We start from the raw sequence: 19,008 nt of genomic DNA, 5'->3' as shown, positions 1-19,008 counted from the left end.
AGCAGCAGCCTCCCTGTGTGGTCTTTTAAAAAAGGAATCAAACTGAGCTACACCCATTTGCCCTTTAAAGTCCCTCCCTCTCTTCTCTGAGAGTGTCTGAAGAAGCTGATGGGTGGCCTTTCACAAGAGTAGGACCTTCATGGAGAATTGGTGGGGGGAAAACCCATAACCAAGTAGCATCACAAACCTGGACAAAATTGGGTTGGCATACAGTAGGACCCACATATCCATGAGATCAGTATCCATAGGTTTCACTTATCCACAATCTGAAAGTATTAAAAACATTAAAAGAAAAAAATCAAGGAAAAAAAACTATTTTCACTATTACCCGAATGGGCCACTTGAGAGAATCAGATACCATGCTATGAATACTTCTTAGTGGAACCCACTAGTGGCCAGTTTTGGTGAAGCATGCGAAATATTTTTTCTGGGTTTTTTCCCCCTTTTACTATGCTATATATAGTGTTCGCTATTATCCATGGTTTTCAATATCTGCATAGGGGGTTTGAAACCAATCCCCAGTGGATCTGAAGGTCCTACTGTATTACCAAAGGCACAGCTCTTTTCAGTCCCAACCTGTGTACTTCTGTTAGAGGACAACAAGGGTGGGGAATGGTCAGTGTACATCCCTATTCTGCATCAAAACCAGTATAAATACCCACAATTTCACCAATGTAGACTTCTCCCAAGGGTAGCAACAAGAGAGTTGTTGTTGAGGATGATGATGATGATGATGAGGATGATGATGATGATGGTGATGATGATGAAGTCCTTGGCATAAGAAAGAAGGGAGAGAGACATCATTTCTCCTTCCCATTGGCATAAGTCTGCTGGGGTTTTAGATAAGGTTGTCCTTCCGCCTTCAGATTTTGCTGCTCCTGTTGGTCAGGTCACTTTTCCAGTTTTCTTTCTACATTTTGAGGGTATCTTCTGCAGTTAACGTTTCCCTCCACCTCCTAGCAGAGGAACTGCAGAGTTCCATGGTGTGGCTGTTATGTGCTGTGCTACAACACGATCCAGATCATGCGATAAGGCAGACAAGGTGTTGAACTTTGGGTGGTCAAGGAAGGAGGAAGAAAAGTCCTGTGAAATGACTTTCTCCCCTACCTAAGAACTTCCGTGTATTGAAATGTCCTGTCAAAACTGAAGCTATGTATTCCATCCGCAGCTAGTTGCCACTCGCTCCCCAGCATTCACCCTTGATTGAGTGCAGGAAACATTATTCTCATTCCACTGAGTTTTGAGAGGATGTTAACATTATTAAATGGCTTCTGACTATCCTTTCCTCCCTCCAGGAAAAAAAATAGTTGTCATCAGTCATACCATGTTCAGAACATAGCAAGCTCCCTCATATTAGCCCAATATCATAAAGGCAGCCCTACCTGCAGATCCCTGATGTTGTCTTAGGGTTTCCCGTTCATGTATTAATCTGCTCTGATGCAGCTTAGCTTCCAAAACCGGACACAATTGATGTGTTCCCCTAGGTATAGCGGCACAATCGTCTCGCGCTGTGGAGAGTCAGTTCTGCGTCTTTTTTAATGCATGTCCTGTCACTGACATGCTTGTTTTGTGCTTTACACTCCACAAAGCGAATGATAATAGCCAATGTGAGATGTGGCAGCCATTTCGGTTACACCACAAATTTGATATCATCAAGAGAAATGGTTCCACTCTGAGTGAAGTCCCTCAATGTCGTTCTCATGCAGAAAAAAATGGGGAGGTTTTAAGGACTGCTTCAAACAATTATATAAGGCTGATTTAGAAGAACGTATAGGTTAATCTGAGGGCCTGGAAAACTGGACCAACTTTCTTTTGACCTCAACTAACATCCTGATTCTACCAACCCAAGTTCTATGCACGATTTAATCCTCTTTCTTTGATTGCCACCATCAGCTGAGCGCAGAGCATTCAATAGTATCTTATTGTAAATTGGCTATTTTTCAGGATGAGAACAAACAAAACAGTGTAAGCTTTGTAAACATTTTTGGAGGTTTTCTGGAGGTTAGAAAAGATTGATTTTGTTTAGAATTGCATATGTATTAAAGCAAGCAAGATGGCTCTGACATAAATTACTTTGATGTATTAAATGGGAAGGCAAATAAAAAATTCTCTCTTCATTTTCAGATGTTCTTCTCAGCAGAGAGGCTGTGATTTATCATTTTTCCTCTTAATTCTGACATGGAGTCTATGCATGCATTTAACTATAGGGTTGGTCTGGAGACGAATGCACGGTGACACAATAATGACGGCACTTAAACACTCAACGTACCATGAAACAGGGCTCTGTTGATGGAGGGGGAAAAAGGGGCTTTGCATGTATTTGCTTGAGACCAAAGGAAGCAAGAGACTGCCATGATGTCTTGGGCTGGTAGGAATCAGGACATCGGTCTTAGAAAACTGGTCCAATTTTCCAGGTCTTCTGACAATCTTAGAGCAAACAACCCTGGTGCTTTTCTTGGAAAAGGTAAAGGTAAAGGTTCCCCTTGACATTTTTAGTCCAGTCGTGTCCGACTCTAGGGGGCAGTGCTTATCCCATTTTTCAAACCATAGAGCCAGCGCTTGTCCGAAGACAGTTTCCATTGTCACGTGGCCAGCATGACTAGGGAACACCATTTTACCTTCCCACCGAGGTGGCACCTAATTATCTACTTGCATTTACATGCTTTCGAAGTGCTAGGTTGGCGAGGAGCTGGGACAAAGCGATGGGAGCTCATTCCATTGCGTGGATTCGATCTTACAATTGCTGGTCTTCTGACTCTGCAGCACAGGCTTCTGCAGTTTAGCCCACAGTGCCACCACGTCCCACTTTTCTTGGAAGTGACCTGCTAACATGGAAAGCATTAAGCACCATCTCCCCATACGCTGCTTCCCCAGGCAAATTTGGATGCACTTGCAGTAATATTGAAGTAATATCTATCTATCTATCTATCTATCTATCTATCTATCTATCTATCTATCTATCTATCTATCTATCTATCTATCTATCTATCTATCTATCTATCTATCTATCTATCTATCTATCTATCTATCTATCTATCTGTCTGTCTGTCGGTCTGACTGACTGACTGACTGACTGACTGACTGACTATCAAACACATCTCTCTCACACACACACACACACACACACGCACGCACGCACGCACGCACGCACGCACGCACGCACACACACACACACACACACACACACACACACACAAAGAGACCCACTAAACAACATTTGTCTACTGAAGCTGTCTGTTGAGCCATACCTAGTTTGGACCATATTTCATGGCTTCCTAGATTGTGTGCGTGTTATGTGCTATCTAGTCGGAAAGTCCTAAATGGACTTTTGAGATAAATAAGACATTTAAGGAGTGGTCTTACCAGTTCCACCCCAACCATGATGAGTTTTTATACTCAGCAGAGGGGTTTGAATACCATTCTATCTACACCACACTTCCGAGGTTGGGAATGGAGATATCGGTCAGTTTTATTTTTTCCTACATCAGATTCTTTCCTCTCCATTTAGAAGGCATTCTCAGTCCACTATCCCATTTGTTCTCAACCAGTGGCATGGAGAAGCAGTCACATGGGACCATGGGACCCATGTTCTTATAACTAAGAATTTGTGATTCCCCAGTTGCCATGCCCATCTGTAAATGGGAGGTCCCTGTATGTCCTTCAGTACAATTTTGCTGCATTGTTCACAAGCCGTATGGGTCTTCAAGAAGAGGACCATGGATGAAAAGACTTCTGGACACATGGTCAGTGCATCTATTGTCTCATTTGTAGGCCAGTTTGGAGCTTCTGTCTGTCTCCTGATTTGGTCTGAAATGATCTATGCCTGATCAAGTCTGATTTGTGCTCTGGATCCAAAAACTGATTTTTAAATTTGTCAAGTCAGTGCATGGGAAGCCCAAAGCAGCTATAATAACCTTAGAACTGGAGAACTGGAAGGGACCCTATGGATCATCAAGTTGAGCCCCTGTCAAGGAAGCACAGTGAGGAATCGAACTCGCAACCTCTGACTTCGCAGCGAATACTAGACCCCTTTGAAACTGGCATTGTTAAAAGAATTAAAAGGTGAGCTGATTTGTCTTCCATCTCATTTAAATTTTGATTGAAATAAGATGTGTGGTTACAAGGCCCCTTTGTGTGTGTGTGTGTGTGTGTGTGTGTGTGTGTGTGTGTGTGTGTGTGTGTGTGTGTGATCACCACCTTCCATGATTATGCACCCCTACTGGAAGCCAACTGAATGTACGCAACTCAGTGGCGGAAATCCTGTTGATGGAGCTACCTTGCACAAATACGAATGATGCAATCAGACACACCCCAGCCATTTGGCAAGACCAGAACCACCACCAGCAATTTTATAGTTTTAAACCACTTCCTACCCCATGCCAAGGCTCCTGAAGACTTCCCCAGGATGAAGAAGATCTCTAGGGATATTTGGAACTTGAAGGTGGGGGAGACTGGGAAGTTTTCAATTGCTCCAGTATAGTCACCGCACGGTTGTGGCTGATGATATCTCCTAAGTTGTGCAGAATTAGTTGTGCGACAGGATTTCAGCCAGCAAATCATCCATTTGAGTAAACAGCCATAAGATTAGACTACACAGATAGTTTCAATTGCAGCCTTCCTCAACCATGGAAGAAGCATAAAGTCTGCATCAATTTTTAATATATTGTCTCCATCAATTTTTAATATATTGTCATGCACGTTTAATTAACAGGGGCCAATGCCCTTCTTCCGGTATAACTTTAAAGCCTCTCCCTGCAATTTCTGCTTTTTCTTTAACAGTTTATTGCTAGCAGCAGTTCTGTCAGCCAGCCAGTTCAGCAACAGCCTCCTAATCGCACGGCACCACCTTCTTCCCCTCATGTTACAGTCCCCGGGAGACAATCCTAAAGTCATTTAATCACGGGTATTGCTCATGTTTGTTTCTCCGCATTGTCTCTTGTCACCAAAGATGTTTCGCTCAGGGGGATGTTTTTGAAAGCTAAGCAAAGAAAAGCAGGGACGAACGTTTGTTCAGTTGCTGTTCTAGAAGCGCAAAGCGTGGAGAAGTTCCTCTTTGGACTACGGAAGAAGAATAAGGTGCTCCTCATATCCTTCCACACCTTGAGCCTTAGGCTGGAAAGCAAGCAGACCAGAGAAGGAGCGAAAGCAAAGCCTCTCTGGGATATCGCTCCAGCTGAGCAACAGCTGGGGTCAGGTTCTGGAGAGGGGTTTCATAGGACATGAAGAGGGAGGGAGAAGGGGAGCCTTGGTGGGAATAGGGGGGATAGGGCAGGGAGGAAATTGGAAGAGGATGAGGAAGAAGAGCAGGAAGCGTAGGAGAGGGATCCTGGCGCTGGCTGGGAGGAAGAGGGAAGTGAATATGGAACAGGCCTTCCCAAAAAAAGTTGAATGGTGTCTACTGACAAGGCAGGGGATTGGTGGGCAAGGTGAGTAAAAAGCCAGTAGTGTGGTACCTGGAGGGTCACTGATGCTGAAGTGTGACGAAGGTGGCAGTGGCTGCACCAATGGGGAGAGGCAAGGGGACACACTCTGTCAAGCCAGGACTGTGAGGTGGTGGCAGCACTTGAGGTGTCTGTAATGGTGGCAGCCAGAATTGGCAGCAATTTCTCTGTACGTCTAGTTCCCCCACCTCTTCTCCTAAGGGTTCTGTAGCAGCCCCGGCTGAGTTTGGTGGTGCCCCCGGGATGATGTGTCGCAAAGTTTGGGAACCGCTGGGCCAAAGGTTTTAAGCTGTAAGCCAAGACCTCTGGAGGGCCAAATGTTTCCTGACTATGGTCTGGAGGGGAGTGGGTGGGAGATGGCCAATCTCCTCTCCAAGCTCTGCCATTGTATTTGTGATTGGAAGCTTGGCTCAAGATTGAGGCATGGGGGCCTTGACTAATTGATTCATTAAGTTCAAACATCACACAGTCATAGAATCATAAAAGACTAGTTCCAAAAGCAACTGCAGAAGTCATGAAGTGGCCCTTGAGCATGTTGGAGCACTCACCAACTCCCGAGGTCACTGGTTTCACTGTCATACCACTCTAACAGTTAGGAAGTTTTTCCTGATATTCAACCAAAATTTGGCTTCCTTTAACTTGAGCTCATTGTAGTGTGTCCTGCACTCTGGGATGATTGAGACCAGACCCTGCCCCTCCTCTGTATGACAGCCTTTCAAATATCTGAAAAGTGCTACCATATCACCCCTCGGTCTTCTTTTCTCAAGACTAAATGTGTCCACTTCTTTCAGCCTTTCCTCAGAAGGCTTAGTCTCCAGACCCCTGATCATCCTTGTCATCCTCCTCTGACCTTGTTCCAATTTGTTAGCATCCTTCTTGAAGTGTGGTGTCCAGAACTGGACACAAGACTCAAGGTCAGGCCTAACCAGTGCTGAATAGAGGGGCACTAGCACCTCGCAGGATTTTGAAACTATACTTCTGTCGATGCAGCCTATAATAGCACTTGCCTTTTTTGTAGCCACATCACACTGTTGGCTCATATTTAGCTTGTGATCTATGACAATTCCAAGATCCTTCTCGCTCATAGTTTTGCTGAGCCAGGTATCCCCCATCTTGTAACTGTGTAGTTGGTTTCTTTTTCGAAGTTGCAGCGCTTTGCACTTATCCCTTTGGAATTACATTCTGTTACTTTTGGCCCAGTGTTCCAACATATCAAGGTCATTTTGAATTTTGTTTCTCTCTTCTAGGGCATTAGCTATTCCACCCAATTTGGTATCATCTGCAAATCTGACAAGCATTCCCTGCACTCCCTCATCCAAGTCATTAATAAAAATATTGAAGAGCACTGGGCCGAGGACTGAGCCTTGGGGTACCCTACTTGTGACCTCCTCCCAATTTGTTTGGAAGTTTATAGTCTGTCTTATGGGAAAAGACGGAACTAAAATAGGAATCGCGCGCCTCTGGCTTTTCTTTGTCCTCTGTTATCATTTTTCCATCTCCATTGCGGAGCTGTGCCACTATGTTTTTTGTTTGTCTTTTGCTACTCACATACCTGAGTATGTTTATTGCTTTTAGTGCCCCTAGCTAACCTCAGCTCATTCTCAGTTTTTGCCCTCCTAATGCCATCCCTGCATTTCCTTGCTACTTGTCTGTACTCATCCTTGGTGGCCTGGCCTTCTTTCCAGTTGCTGTACATGTCTTTCTTGTTTTTTAGGTCCTCCTTGAGCTTTTTGTGAAGCCACACTAGCCTTTTTTTGCCACCTCCCCCCTTTTGTTCTTGTTGGAATTGTTTGTAGTTGTGCCTTTAGAATTTCTTCTTTTAGAAGCTCCCACCCTTCTTGGACTCCTTTTCTTGTTAGGATCTCCTGCCAGGGGACCTTCCTTATCCTTGTTCTGAGATTATTAAAACTGGCTTTTTAAAAATCCGGCAGAAGTGTGTGGCTACACTCTGCTTTCGTTTCCTCCTTTGAAATCAAGAATTCTAGAAGGACATGGTCATTTCATGTACACATGGATTTCCAAATCCTTTATTTTCAAATACAGTGGTGCCTTGCAAGACGATTAGCTCTCAAAATAATTAATCAGCAAGATGATTAGTTTTTGCGATTGCTGTTGCACTTCGCAAAATGGTTTTTCCTATGGGCAATTTTCGCTAGATGATGTTTGGGTCCGTGCTTCGCAAGACTTTTTTTTAGGGACGCTTTTTTGCAAGACGACGATTCTGACAGCTGGGTTTGAAACTCACAAGATGATTGTTTTAATGCACTTTTTTTTGTCTGCAGGTTTTGTTGTTGTTGTTTTGGTTCAAATCTCAACCGTTAATACCCAGGATGCATTGTGCCTTGTGCCGGGAAGATTTAAAAAGCCTTCACAATGCAGCCTGGATTCGCTTTTCCATGTGCAGTTCCAAGGTTGACTTCAAGAGGAGCAACTTTGGTCTGTGTTGTGGGGCATCTTGTGGTTGAAGAAATTGAAGATTTGTAGAACTTTTTGGCCAGCAAAAGGTAAGTGTGCATTTGTTCTCCTGTGTTGTTGGTGGTGGGGGTTTGATGCAATGTTTGATTTTTATTTTTTGGTAACTTGCAGAGGGAAGTTAGGGGTTAGCTTCTCCTGTTGAGGGGGGTCTGATGCAAAGTTTGATTTTTATTTTTTTGGTAAGGCATCCTGTCTTTGCTGTAGTGTGGTTGTTCAGTGAAGTTGGAGTTTTCCAGAACTTTTTGGCCAGCAAAACGTAGGTGTGCATTTGTTCTGTGTTGGTGGTGGGGGTTATGCCAAGTTTAATTTTTTTTATTTTTTTGATAAGGCATCCTGTCTTTCATGTGCTGTGGTCTTCGATTGAGTTTTCCAGAATTTTTTGGCCAGCAAAAGGCAGATGTTCATTTGTTCTCCTGTGTTGGTGGTGGTAGTGGTGGGGTTATGCCAAGTTTGATTTTTTCCCCCCTTAGCTTGTGCTGGGGTGTGTGTGTTATGCCACCTGTTTGTCCAGGGCAGTTTTGGCCAGGGGTGGGAAGATGTGTGGGAAGTGAAGCGGATGTAAAGCACTGCCTTTTGTTTTTGTGAATGTAGCAGCTGCTGACATGGGTCCCAAGAAGCCTGCTTCTGCAGAGGCTGGGAAGATGACAAAGGAGAAGATTACCCTAGAGATGATGAAGATCATCAGTGGAGGCACGTACAGTGGAGGCATGTGCATTGTGGACATCTCCAGGGAGTACGGGAGGAATCCATCCACCATCAGGACCATCGTGAAGATGAGGGAGAAGATCCTTGCCACAGATGCAACCAAGGGAGACACCAGGATAGTGAAGAACCGGCCAGCTGTTCTGGAGGAGGTGAGGAAGTTGCTGCTGATCTGGATGCAGGAGAAGCAGCGTTCAGGAGACACAGTGACTGAGGCTGTCATTTGCGAGAAGGCCAAGGCCTTGTATGCAGATCTCATGCAGCAACAGCCAGGAACCTCAGCCGAGCCAGAAGTCTTCAAGGCAAGCAGAGGCTGGTTTGAATGCTTCAGAACCAGATCTGGAATCCACAGCATGGTCAGGCATGGAGAGGCTGCCAGTTCCAATGTTACTTTGCCACGGAGTTCCTGGAGGTCGTGATGACACAGGGCTACCTTCCACAGCAGGTCTTCAGCTGTGATGAGACCACGCTGTTTTGGAAAAGGATGCCCAAAAGGACCTTCCTCACTCAAGAGGAGAGCAAGCTGCCTGGCCACAAGCCCATGAAGGACCATCTCACCCTCCTCTTCTGTGCCAATGCCAGCGGGGACCTGAAGAAAAAGCCCTTGCTGGTGTACCACTCGGAGAATCCACAGGCTTTCAAGAAGCACAAGGTGAACAAAGGCCAGCTGAGCATGATGTGGCGATCTAACGCTAAGGCTTGGGTCACACGTGTCCTGTTTGTGGTCTGGGTCAATCTTGCTTTTGGCCCAGCTGTCAAGAAGTACCTGGTGGACAATGACCTGCCACTGAAGGCCCTGCTCCTCATGGACAATGCCCCAGCTCATCCTCCAGGCCTTGAGGAAGATTTGTTGGAGGAATCCAATTTCATTAAAATCATGTTCCTGCCGCCTAACACCAACCTGGTACCCCAGCCAATGGATCAGCAGGTCATCGCCAACTTCAAGAAGAGGTACACCAAGGAGCTTTTCAGGCGCTGCTTCGAGGTGACTGATTCCACCAACCTCACCCTGCGTGAATTCTGGAGGGAGCACTTTGACATCGTCAGCTGCTCGAAGATGATCACCACAGACGGGATCAGCCAGAGAAACCGTAACTCTGCTTGGCGCAACCTATGGCCAGACTGTGTGGCAACAAGTGACTCTGGTGTTTCTGCGCCTGCACCAGAGTCAACAATGATGGAGGACATTGTTGCCTTGGGGAGGAATGTGGGCCTTGAAGTCACAGAGGAGGACATCTGTGAACTGGTGGAGGGCCACGACCAGGATCTGTCCACCCTGGAGCTGGTCGAGCTGCAGGCAGAGGCTAGGGAGCATCAGGCCTCTTCTGGAGATGAAGAAGAGCCAGAGGAGGAACAGCTGTCCACCAGTAAACTGAAAGATTTCTTAGAACACTGGCGACATGTGCAGACTGTAGCACCACCCGGACAAGTCTGTGACACATCACCTTGTGAACACTTTTGATGCAAGGGCCATATCCCCTTTCAGAGGGATGCTGAAAAGGCGACAGAAGCAGCTGACTATGGAGAGGTTCCTCACGAAGAGGCCGAGACAGTAAGAGGAACCTGCTGCTTCAACCAGTGGTGCCCAGTTGCCTTCTTCTTCTTCTTCTTCCTCCTCCTAGAAGACTGCTGCTTGCTGTGATGTTGGGACAGTTCTGTGTGCCTCCAGTTTCCTGAACTGAACACTGGTCCTGGTGGTTCAGAGACTTCAGCCTCACTTGTTTGCTTTAAAATGTGAAATGTAAAAAGTTTCTATATTGTTGGTTTCTGTATGTTTATGCACTTTCTGAAGAGTTTGCACAATCCAATGACTGTTAGTGACTGTTTCTGTTCAGTTTCAATGAAGGCAGATGTTCCTGCCTCATGCTTGTTGATTTTTAAATGCTTTTCAATATAAATATCACCACCAAAGTTAATGTTTTTGATTGAATTTTTTAAAGTCACTTGCACAGTATTTATGATGTTAAAGAGCACTTAATAAACCCTTTGTTAACCAAATTTGACTTTGTTCTGACTCCCCCCCAATGGAATGCATTAAATAGATTTCAATGCATTCCAATGGGGAACTGCGTTTCGCAAGACAATGTTTTCTATGGACGATTTTCGCAAGACGACAATTTTTCCCCATTGGAACGCATTAAATAGATTTCAATGCATTCCAATGGGGAACCGCATTTCGCAAGACGATGTTTTCACAAGACAGCGATTTTCGCGGAACGAATTAACATCATCTTGCGAGGCACCACTGTACTTGAAATATTGTCATACAGAGGAGGGAAATCATACCAGAGTGCAGGATACAGAATACTGAGTTCAATTTACAAGAAGCTAGATTTCTGCTGAATATCAAGAAAAACTTCCTAATTATTAGAGCAGTACAACGATGGAACCAATTACCTTGAGGAATTGTGTGCACTCCAACACTGGAGGCATTCAAGAGAAAGTTAGGCAGTCTCCTGTTCAATATACCTTGATTTGGATTCCTGCACTTAACAGGCGCTGGACTTAAAGGCCTTATAGGCCCCTTCCAATTCCATTGTTCTACGATATGGCTCAGTTGTCATGCTGGTTGCCCACAGTCCCAACTTCCAATGGAGGGAGGTGAGAGGGAACCCACAAAACTGAGACCAAAAAACCACGTTTTAAGTATGGGATTTTGAAGGTAACCAAAAAAAACACAAAAAAACAAACCAAAAGAGAAACCCTCAAAGCCTTCAGAGGCTCAAAGAAAACCTGGAGTACGTAAATGAATGATAGTTTCTTTCTCTCTGCCTTTGTTATATACAAAACATCACCTTGAATAGACCTGTTTCTCTCTATGAACTCCCGCCATGAGGTCAGTAGTCTTCTCTTTGTTCTAAATGCACCTTTACTCCATTGCAATAACATCCTTCATCAGGAACAAGCAGGTTTTAGGAAGGGGCATAGCACAGTAGATCAAATCTACGTGCTACATCATCTCGTGTGCAAATACACCTCCAGGCCATTCAAATGGCTGTTCACGGCTTTTATTGACTTCTCCTCTGCATTCGACACAATCACCAGAAACCGCCTGTGGGATAAGCTCACAGAGACCAACATTGATAAGAGACTCCTAGCTCTAATACAAGAACTATACTCCAACACAACATTGAGGGTAAAGATTAGCACAGATGGAAGGCTGACAGAGGAAATTCACACCAACAAAGGGGTAAAACAAGGATGCTTACTCGCACCCCTACTTTTTAACTTTTATATTAATAATATTGTAACAGCCTTAAACCATCCAGACCATTTCCCCCCCTCAATTGGGAACTATAAGATTGCATGTCTCATATATGCTGATGACATTGTTCTATTATCAATGAACAAAAAGGGATTGAAACGAAGCTTAAATAAGCTCCAAGAGTTTAGCCACCTAGAGCAACTAAAAATAAATTACACAAAATCTAAAGTGATGATTTTTGGAAAGCATCCCCCCAAATTCAACTGGACTATAGGCGAAAACAAAATAGAACAAGTCCAGACCTTCAAATACCTGGGAGTGCATTTCGATGAGAAAAACTGCTGGAAACCCCAGATACAGAGCATGAAAATATCGGTTCAGAAATCTAGCCATGCTCTGGTCAAATTCTTTCATTCTAAAGGTGGCAAACTAGTAACCCCAGCTTTAAAAGTATTTTCCGGGAGGGTCATCTCACAAATGCTTTATGGTATTGAGATCTGGGGTATGAATCAGAACAACTACATCATCTTGAAGTAGGACAGAATAAATTTCTCAGACACATCCTCGTGGCACCCCAGGGGACCCCAGCAGCTCACCTCAGAACAGAGACAGGTATGGTATCCATCAAAGCCAGGGCAACTTTAGCCATATTCTCTTATTATAAGAGGGTGATGGATATGCCTGACCACCGCTTACCCAAATGCTGTATGATAGAGCAATGGAAGAGTGGCGGCTGGGCAACTTCAGCTCAAAACCTACTAAAATCTAAATCCCTCTCTACAGACATTTTCATTTTTTCTGAGGTTAAAAGAATGTTGAGAGATTGGCTCTATAAATCGGATAACGACCAGGACTTGGCCTTAATCCACTCTTCAGGTTTCTCCCACTGGTACCGCCTGTTGAAAACAAACCACTCAAGGGCGCAATACCTAGATGCACTTACTTTTGCCCCCTTGAGAACTGCTTTCACAGAACTCCGCTTCCAAACGATGCCAACCGCTGTCTTAGATGGCAGGTACATGAATGTCCCTAAACATCTAAGGGTGTGCATCTGCGGAGCAGGTGAGATAGAGGATGTTCTCCATTATTTACTCTATTGTCACCTATATCAGAACCCCCGAGAAAAGCTCCTGGGTAACATTCTGGCTGCTCTACAGGAGGAAAGCCCTCAGACAAAGGTGGTCAGGTTGCTCTTGGATTGTGACCCTTATGTTACGTATAGAACAGCGCTATTCGCAAAAGCGGCCAGAAACATCCGGGCTAATTTTCTGAAAGCCATTGCGATCAATTGTGTGGGAGATTCTCAGATATGAGGGGTCTCTTATTATTTTATATGTCTGTGGTTTTATCATGATTTTAATTGACCATATCTGTATTTTAAACAATTGTGACGGCTTTTAGCTAATACAATAAACTTCACTTGACTTGACCTTTACTCCATTGCAGAAAAAGGTACACCTCTCCCACCCACCTTTCACAGCTTAATTGTTCTCAGTCCCGTTGACAGGGGACAATTAGCAAGGGGACTAATTGTATTTAAGAAGACTGCTGGCTTGAACAAGAAGTACGTAACTTATTATGGATGGTTATTGTGGGTTTTTCGGGCTCTTTGGCCGTGTTCTGAAGGTTGTTCTTCCTGACGTTTTGCCAGTCTCTGTGGCCGGCATCTCCAGAGGATCCTGAAGATGCCGGCCACAGAGACCGGTCCTCTGAAGATGCTGGCCACAGAGACTGGCAAAACGTCTGGAAGAACAACCTTTGGAACATGGCCAAAGCGCCCAAATAACCCACAAAAACTATCAGATCCCAGCCACGAAAGCCTTCGAGAGTACAACTTATTATGGATTTTATTACAATCAATGTTGTCAACTCCTCTAGTATTTGAAGCGTTCAGTGAAATTTTTTCCTTAATAATGGGCGTTTTGTATCATAATATTTTTGTTTATCAGTTTAGTGGGCCCTACAAATCTTGGAACTGTCTATTCCCCACCAGCTCTCCCAATAAATAAGACAGACAGGATGAGAAGAACAGTGTGTGCCATGCAGTAAATATTTTATGGGCCTACCATCCTAATTCAAAGACAATATTTTAGTTAAAATGTTTTTACTCCACCATTCAATAAAAATGGTTTTCTTGTAATATCTGCCATTGTATGCATACCTGCAGATTTCATTTGGTTTGGACAGTGTTGGTGCTCTGAAGCCAAAGATGCTACATAGGACTTTATTTTTTTCCCTACTTTATTTCATATCATTTTTCTTAAAGAAATTCTGACCTGCCCTACATGAACAGATCTCAACAGCCAGCCCAGTATCGATAGATGGCAGGGCGGGGTCCACATTACATGAATCTAAAACAATTCAGATGATGCTCGGCATTCTGAGACCCTTTAAAGCAGGGGTGTCCAAACTTTCACCTTCCCTGGGCCACATTAGAAGATGAAAATTTGGTTTGGGCCACACATAAATTTGGTTTGGGCCACATTGGGGGGGCAGCCGTAGCCGTCCTCCGCAGCCCCGCTCCAAGCGCGCTTACCGGCAGCTGCGATCTCAGACAGCAGAGGCTGCCAGCTTCAACTCCGGTGACTTTATGGGGCCAGGAGGGGATCCAGCTATTGATGGGGATGGCGCAATGCAGTCACACAGCCCCTCTCTCCCCTCCCCTCCCCTTCTGCTCCTTCCTTCCTTCCCTCTCCCCCCCCCACCGTTGTGACGTGCCCCAGCCTCATTCCGGCCACAAGCGCCGGCAGTGTAACTTGAAACTTTGGAAATTCTTTAAAAATAAAAAATTGCACTGGGCTGCATTATGAGCTGACCTGGGCCGCATGCGGCCCTTGGGCCACAGGTTGGACAAGCCTGCTTTAAAGGAATGGTCCCCAACCTTGGGCCTCCAGATGTTCTTGAACCACAACTCCCAGAGGCCTTCACCACCACCTCTGCTGGCCAGGATTTCTGGGGGTTGAAGTCCAAGAACATCTGGAGGCCCAAGGTTGGGGACCACGGCTTTAAAGCAATGGCTGAATTTAAGCAGAACAAAACCCAGCAAACGGAAATATTGGCAATCATGTCGCAATCACCACAGAGGTACAAATGGTCAATGCTCAGGTATCAACCAGCCTTTTACCTGGAATTCAAAGAATGGTAGCAGCATTCCCAGTGACAAGACCAAAGGAAGGGCTTTTCAGAAGCTGGTGCTATAGCTGAGAAAGCACTCCCCCCTCTTCTTTGTACAGTGCACAAAGCAGAGGGACATAAAAATATGGCTCCACAACAGCTCTTCAAGATTAGGCAGGTATATTTATATTTACTGCTCTTCCTCAAACATCTGTCTAATATCTTTCTTGCTGTAAAACCTAGACGTTTTCTACTTAGCTGCTAGTATGAATTTCCCCGGTGGTGGAAAACTCATAAAAAATAATCCATCCCAGGCACCTGATGGATCTAAATGGTTTCTTTAATGCGCTTGGAAAACTTCTCATCTCACTTCTCGGCAGTGCGGTTAAAGCCCTGGTTGATTCATGGGACATAGAATGGCCAGGTTGGATGACTCTATCATTCCTAAGCACCCTGGATCTCCCAAAAGAACCAGACACATTCCAGGCTTAAGAAGCAGCTAAGTCCCATGAAAAAGCAAGGGTGGGGGCCAGAACACCAATAGAGGGAAATCAGGGAAATATCAGAACAAACACCAGCTAGGGACCAGTTAGAGATTTAACCCATGCATTCATGTTGGTGTTAAGAAAGCTTACTTGTATGTGGCCATCATTGCATGAGCACTGAATAAAATAGACCATTAGGTTAACTTGAAAATTATTATTAGCCTCCCACTTTTGCTATACAACCTTCCCTTTCTGGTCTTCCATGTCCTTTCCTGTGTCCCAATTTATCTTAATGCTTTCTCTTGCCAGGAGATTCCCCCACCCACCCCGATTCCTCCTTCTCTAATCTCACTCCTCTACCCTGATGCTTTCCCAGTGGGTCCTGCTTCTTGGGGTTGGGGACCCAAAAGGTACAAGGCAGAGTTAGGGTAAAAGTAAGCATTTACATGCACTCTCTCTCACACAAAGGGAAGCATGCATGTAAAGAAGCAGTCCGTCATCCTACCCAAATAATTTACTGCCTATTTCAGCTAAGAAATACCAAACCAAATAAAATAATTCTTTCTTTTTTTTCTTTCTTTCTTTCTTTCTTTCTTTCTTTCTTTCTTTCTTTCTTTCTTTCTTTCTTTCTTTCTTTCTTTCTTTCTTTCTTTCTTTCTTTCTTTCTTCCTTCCTTCCTTCCTTCCTTCCTTCCTTCCTTCCTTCCTTCCTTCCTTCCTTCCTTCCTTCCTTCCTTCCTTCCTTCCTTCCTTCCTTCCTTCCTTCCTTCCTTCCTTCCTTCCTTCCTTCCTTCCAAAATGGTCCAGGCTGTTTCCTGACAGAATTATTATACTGTATTTTTTGCACCATAAGACTCACTTTTTTCCCACAAAACACGGGTGTGGAAAGTCTGTGCGTCTTATGGAGCGAAGAAAACAGATTATATTTTCCTGTTTTCTTCTCCTAAAAAATTGGTGCGTCTTATGGAAAGGTGCGTCTTATGGAGCGAAAAATACGGTAATTCCTCCACGAAGTGGCCACGAGTCTCCCTGGAAAGGGCATTCTGCCCTGCAGAACTTATCAGTTGGTTGTGCAGAACACTGCAAATGAAGAAGACTAAACTAAATTAAAGTAAACAGGACCATTTGCATAGGGAAGCCAAGAAATCTTTCTGGTACAGAGTAAAATCTCGGCAAGAAGTCTCAGCATAGGATGTTTTGGATAGCCACCAAGAATGAGATTTTTCCTGGAAGATTTTTTTATATCCCTACTCTAATCCAAGTTGACACTGGGATTTTTTTTATCACCCCCTCCTCCTCCTGATTCCCATTCTCCCCATCTTCCAAGGCTATTCTGCAGTAAGAGGCAAATTGCAATGGTAATCTCTATGCCTGGTAGCAATAAACCCTCTTCCGTTCTCTGTCTGAAATATTCTACCACATCATGTCCTTCAATGACTAAGGGAAGCCACCCTTGGGCAACTGGAAGGCAGTGACCTGTATCTGAGGTTTATGGAAACTCCAAAGTGCCCAAGGTTTTATTTTGCCGACAGTCTGGAGGAGTCCTCATTGGGATGAAGCACTTGCTCTTCCCTGTAAAAATTGAAGTGGTGATTAGAAATGTGATCTGCAGCCAGAATTGCAAAATTGAAAAGCGCTCAAGTGGTTAACAGTACTTTTTAAAAAGCAAAATAATAACACTATTCAGGGAGACACATGGATCGTAGCAACGGTTGCCGACAGTTTGTTGAACCGGCTAAGACATTGGCATATATTGGGTTTTTAATCAGACTAAATGCCTTTGATGCATTATGCTTTCTGCCTGATACAAATGATGTGTAATTATGTGGAATTTGTTTTAAAAGCAAAACAGAAGAAAAGCAGCCATGGGGATAAAATATTAACTGTGTGGGACCAATGGATGGTTATTTCACTAACTTTAAGTGTACTCGTTGTAATCACTGTTAGAAATGAATCATGAGATTTGGAGAGTCACCTCCTCCATAAGTTCCTTTGATTCAAATGGGACTCCTTTAAGGATGAGATGGTTGGATGGTGTCACCGAAGCGACCAACATGAATCTGACCCAACACCAGGAGGCAGTGGAAGACAGGAGGGCCTGGCGTGCTATTGTCCAAGAGGGTCACGAAGAGTCGGACACGATTAAACAACAACAACAAACTATGACCCTAGTCACAATTAGAATAGGCCGCTTGAATCAATGGAACTTATAAAGCAAGTCACTCACTAAATGCCCATTTATACAGTGGGCCTAGAGATGGGCATGAACTGCCAATTGGACGGTTCGTGCCAGTTCGTTTTTAGCCCAAACAAGTGTTCAGCACTTCTCAGACCTGCCTCCTCTGGCAGGGGCCCACTCAGAGGAAGTCCCCGTAAGAGGTGGGTCTGCCTCCTAGGAACATAGCCCCTGCCGCAAGGATGAGTTTATGATTTGGAAGTCCCATTTGACCCTTGCCTCTCTGGATGATTTCAGGAGCCAGGAAAGGTCTGGATCTGGTTGAGAGGTAGTGACTTGTCCACATCATCAGGCATTTAAGATAAGTGGACAAGACAGGGCGTAGGACATCTTGGTCTGACTTATTGTCACATTAACAGAGTCTAGGTCACTATGGGTGGCCTCAGTCTTTGTTTGAAAAAGGGTCCACAAACAGGTCACAGCTCATGGCATCTGGCTGGGGACCGGGATGCTGTCTGGTTCCAGTGAGGTTGTGGAACAATTTATAAAGCTACACCTGTTGGTTAATAACTTCACAGATTCACCTAACATGGAAGGCTTTGTATTCTTGAAGGCTTTCACGGCCGGGATCTGATGGTTGTTGTGGGTTTTCCGGGCTCTTTGGCCGTGTTTTGAAGGTTGTTCTTCCTGACGTTTCGCCAGTCTCTGTGGCCGGCATCTTCAGAGGACTGGAGTAGGAACTCTGTCCATGCTCTGTTGCTATTTGTTGGATAGCTAAGTATTTACAACTGTGGGAACAGCTTTTGACAAGTGTGACAAATGGATCAACCTCAGTTCTTCTTTTCCTCAGCCAACCAAAAATATCAGGTCACATGTATGACCTGCCATTTGTGTCGGACCATTCACCTGTAGGATAGCCCCATAGCTGTCATGGTATCCATGAAGTCCGAGGCTGGTCCAACAACCAGTACTCATTTCCATTGAAGTGCGCCAGGAGTATAAGCCTTGTAGATGGTGCAGTCCATCAGCCTCAGAACGGATAGTGCTGGGTCATGGAGAGAGCTAACAATATCCTCGCTGACTCTTGAAGAAGTGGGGGAAGTGAATGACTCCATGAAGCTTGGTGGCACTCAGTCCACTCTGGGTTTTTAGTCTGAACTGTAACGGGGCAATCCAAGGTGCTGAATCCTAACCCCAAAATAAGTTCAGCACCTTGGTCAGTACTATTAAAGTTTGTGCCAAATTCTCCCACCAGCCTTCTCATCCTGGAAGGCTGGAGAGTTATCTGTATAGGACCATGCTAAGCTGCAACATTTTGTTGCAGTCTCATGTGTACCACCCCCCCTCTGTTAATGTCAAACATGAAATACCATCACAGGTCAACTCCCAAATTGTGAAGAGCAATGCAAGC

General features: G+C 44.6%; 1 long non-coding RNA gene across 1 annotated transcript; it reads right to left on the bottom strand.

Annotated features, from left to right (window-relative positions):
* Positions 1 to 10,892: 10,892 nt before the first annotated feature.
* LOC144588593 (uncharacterized) lies at positions 10,893 to 13,547 on the bottom strand. Its single transcript, XR_013544210.1, has 2 exons — positions 13,254 to 13,547; positions 10,893 to 11,485 (listed from the first exon to the last, which is right to left on the bottom strand). It is a non-coding gene; the product is annotated as an uncharacterized LOC144588593 (long non-coding RNA).
* Positions 13,548 to 19,008: the final 5,461 nt, after the last annotated feature.

This window comes from Pogona vitticeps, chromosome 4 (genome assembly GCF_051106095.1).
Source record: "Pogona vitticeps strain Pit_001003342236 chromosome 4, PviZW2.1, whole genome shotgun sequence".
NCBI lineage: Eukaryota > Metazoa > Chordata > Lepidosauria > Squamata > Agamidae > Pogona > Pogona vitticeps.
This window is presented reverse-complemented; position numbering and strand designations above follow the sequence as displayed.